The sequence below is a fragment of the Anoplopoma fimbria genome, unplaced genomic scaffold (assembly GCF_027596085.1).
Source record: "Anoplopoma fimbria isolate UVic2021 breed Golden Eagle Sablefish unplaced genomic scaffold, Afim_UVic_2022 Un_contig_9090_pilon_pilon, whole genome shotgun sequence".
NCBI lineage: Eukaryota > Metazoa > Chordata > Actinopteri > Perciformes > Anoplopomatidae > Anoplopoma > Anoplopoma fimbria.
This window is the reverse complement of record NW_026553767.1, coordinates 2,805-6,965: the sequence shown is the minus strand read 5'-3', so window position 1 is coordinate 6,965 and position 4,161 is coordinate 2,805. Positions and strand designations below refer to the sequence as shown.

The following is a 4,161-nucleotide window of genomic DNA, read 5'->3' as shown; positions in this document are numbered from 1 at the left end:
AAGGGTGAGTGATTTATTTTATGTAGTGAGAATTACATGCACTAGTTGAGAAGCTTTTGTAGGTCTTAACAAAGGGCAGGATTGAATTGTAATGCACTCATCTTATCTGTGTGACAGGAAAGAATAATGAACCACACGAGAGCACTGTTTACTCCAATGTGAAGATGGCGTCATCTGCAGGTACAGTCGAGTACAACAGACCTTCCTAAAGTCTTTATTGGGTGCTGTGCCACCTGCTACAGTGTAATATGTTCATACTATCACCCAGTGTCCCCAGAATCAACAATAGTCAAATCCTACACATAAGTACATAACAGCTTTTAGATTTTTTGCAATTTGTACCTCATTTTATTTGCTGTTTTTTTTTTTTTTTGATATCTGCTTCTACTATGCAGTCATGAAATAAACACAAGGGCATGCCACATTTCATTTATCTTTATTTATCCATCCATCAATATATAACTGACAATGTGGCTTTTGTTTTAGAGGACAATTTGATGTATGCCCAAGTTCACCCTCACACTAAAGACAAGAAAGATAAAGGTAAGTAAAGTCAAAATCCACCTGCAGCTGTTACTGTCCAACAGGCTTGTACAGTGTAATGTACGTTCTGTGTCCGTCCAAAACAAACATATTTCAACAATTTTAAAGTTCTTAAATCATTATTGTCATTTCCTACTTCAACCATCAGTATAACCTATTCCGCCTAATATTGTAATCTTTTTGCCCTTGTTGTTTTGTCTTTTTTTCACTATGTACAAAATAAGTTTTGTATTTCTGAGCAAATGTATATCAGTACATTGACAGCTTTAACTGGGGCATTACTGGCAAACATAAAAAAAAGTAATCTTTCCATTCATAGGAAAATCAAGATCTGCAGCAGCGGAGGATACTGTTTATTCTGAAATCAAACCAGGAACATCTCGTGGTAATAATGCAGCAGTAATGAAGCGATTCATTTTACATAGCAGTCACCTTTAAGCTCATTTTAAATAACTGTTTCTCTCTTTATTCTTTGGTTCTCTTCCAGATCAATAAAGACATCTGTATGGACAAAGCCGGTCAACATTAAAAAAAATCAGTTTAATCAATAATTTCAGCTTTTTTTATGTAATCATTGTGGGCACCTCTTCTATTAGAAGAGCAGACAGTATTTTGTACAGTTAATCTATCAGCAGCTCATTTAAAATAAATGCATCATATGGCTTTAATCTTCTGTATATTTAAAAGTTTGGTTGACCTTTAAATGCATCAATAAAAAAAGAATTCTAGCAATATGCGTTTACTTTATGTTCTTTACACATGCAGTTGAATGTTTTTCTCATATTCGTACCTCTGATTTTGCTGATCCAGTGAAGTTCTGCTTTTGGGAACAGAAACAAATGAAGACATGTTTCACTTTCAACCATCAGGTATATTGCTTTAAATCTAAAAACCTCTGCAATTGTAAATAAAGCTCTTTGTGACAAGAAATAAGTTTGAAGTGTATCAGTAATTTGTTTTACATCATGGGGTGAACAGCAGATGGCAGCATTAGACAATAGGATTCTTAGGAACACATGTCCAACCTGCATTACAACAATAAGATTCAGGTTGAAAATGAGTAAAATGGCCCTTTATTACTTACTGTGGTACAGGAAGTGTCTTAGTAACCTTCCACATTTTGTCTCCCTTGAACTACAGATCAAAATAATGTATTTAACTGTATTTAAACTAAACGGGCTGCAATGTAATTCTTCAGTGTAACTCCTCACCGTTAATATACGACCATTTAAAGTGTTTGTTTTTGCCACTGACAGGCTCAGGTTTATATAAAGTGCGTGACAACATTATGGAAAGAACCCTAAAGAGAAACAAAATGTTGTTTTTTTCCTTTCACTTGATCCGGTCTGTTTAATGTTAAGTCGAAGTCTCATTCTGAAATCTTGCGAGAGGTGACTTGTTGCCAGTGAGAGAGGAGTGCCGGGCGTAGCTTTGTGTTATGGAAAAAGATTTTCAATGTCATGGCTGAATATTTAGCGGATTTTGAAAATATGTCGCGCTTTATACTGAACCAACTTAAATAATGATTGTCCCCATTAGATACTTGGACAAAGAAAAAAGGCGTCTGATACCGACGCACTGAGCTTTCAGCGTCTGATCATGATGTGACAGATTGTGAAATAGTTTTATGAGTTAATTTCTCCTTTTTTTCTAAACCATAGTTAGTTTACAAACCATCTATCTATCATGAATGGTTTGAAGGAGTTGTAATGGTTGTGTTGTCTCTTGTCTCTCTAGATTTCTGACTCTTGTTGGAGTTCACAGATGTCCAGCGGTTCACACGTCAGCTCTGGTTTATACTTATGCTATTACAGCAGCAACATATCTTTAAATGTGTGAAGAGGAACTCGTTCACTCGTGCCAACAAGTTCCGTCCTGGCCAATAATCTAATGGGCCTAAACGCATAGATGGAACTTTACATAAATGGATGCTAAGCTACTGTATGACCAGGAAGAAGAAACATATTGTTCTCCATCTAACATAGGAAGAAAACATTTTTAATTAAAAATGTTTTAATAAATTTAACAGAAGTTACGACTATTATAATGTAATATCAGAGGTTTTTAATTTTGCTGTTTTGGAGCTGGAAGAGGAGATTAGTTTTGCTGTTCCAGATAATATGTGATGTATGCTCAGATTAATCATCCCAAATTTCACTTGCTTTCTTTCCTAAATTCTTGCACCAGGAATGTGAACCTGCAACATAGCAGGCATTACAGGCTTAGTTAAAGGACCTTTAACTTTGTAGTAAGAATGGCCCCAAAAACTACTAAAAAAAAACATGACTATCTAAAAAGATGCAGTACAAAGTCAACATTTTTATTGTTATTATAAAATTTTTTTTAGAGCAGCCCCTGTAGTGAGGCTGAATTTAACAGACAGTCAAAAGATAATTTCCCTCTGTGCTGTGCTTAATCTCAACATCTCTGCTTGTTTTAACCTCTTAATAAATGTTTACAGATTTTCATTTAGCATCAGTCAAAGTGAGTCCCGACAGAGTGCAACACTTTTCCTCGGAGTCCGTTCGCTGAGCTGTGGGGGAATCTGTGCTAAGTGGAGAGTATATTTCAGTGTTTCTCAACAGGCACCTGGCAAACTGCTCAGACTGGGGGAGTGAGTGGACCCACATGCACCATCAACAAACGACAAACAAAGCAGCAGTGTACTGGTGTGATCTGGATCAGGTCAATTCAGAATGCAGTCAACATGACCCTAGGACAGAAAGGGTTTGCATAAGAACACATAGAGGATGATTCAGACTGGCCCGTTCTCTCATTGGAAGTTACAAAATAACACATATCAACTTTGATTAGAGCCGAGGATTTTTCTTTGCATGGACTAAAGCTGCAGTGCTTTTATTTGAAGTGTTTTATTCACGAGGAATGTTCATTTGTCATCAAATACATCATGATTTGATATTGATTTATACATGATATCTTTATGTAGCTTCAAAAAGAATTCACTTCAGGATCTTGGCTGTTAAGTTGCTTCAAACAGGAGGACCTGTTGTGATAATGTTGATTGATATGCAATAATGACTTGATATTTATACATTAAACCACTGCTGCCTTTTGAGAAACAGTTTTGAAAGTTATGTTGGTTTGTAAAATGTCTGAAAGTATCAATCTTTATTTTAGTGCTGAATACATTCCTCCACTGTGGACAGGCTGAAGGTGATTGCACAACTTTCCTTGTTCTTCTATTTAGTTCATCCAAGCTTTGCTAGCTAATGCTCATTGCCTCACTCTTTATAGCTTCATCTTTAATGTATAAGGCTGTGACTAACAAGTGTTTCTTTCCCACAATCGCTGAAAACAGAACTATTCTCTGGAAACTTAAAGATCCTTTTTGTGACTTCTGCAGCACTAATCTCGGTGACTAATAATGATAGTGGTAGTAGTAGTGGGTGTCATATGCCTGGGAACCTGCGAATAGAAAGCACAAGAACTCCGGGGAAGAAGCTGAAAAAAATCAGCATTTTTGCAAGTTCCGGTATCCAAAGCAATGACAACAATGGATCAAACCCAACAGGCTACTGAGCGGCTTTCAAACGTGGAAATGTGGGATATGCTTTTTTTCAAGGGCTTTCTTCAGCTTCTTTTAAGTGCAATTAATTC

The 4,161-nt window shown here is 36.3% G+C and overlaps 1 long non-coding RNA gene across 1 annotated transcript; it reads left to right on the top strand.

Moving 5' to 3' along the window:
* Nucleotides 1–42: 42 nt before the first annotated feature.
* On the top strand, nucleotides 43–1,627 carry LOC129116799 (uncharacterized). Its single transcript, XR_008533689.1, has 4 exons — nucleotides 43–180; nucleotides 487–543; nucleotides 863–928; nucleotides 1,031–1,627. It is a non-coding gene; the product is annotated as an uncharacterized LOC129116799 (long non-coding RNA).
* The last annotated feature ends 2,534 nt before the right edge of the window (nucleotides 1,628–4,161 follow it).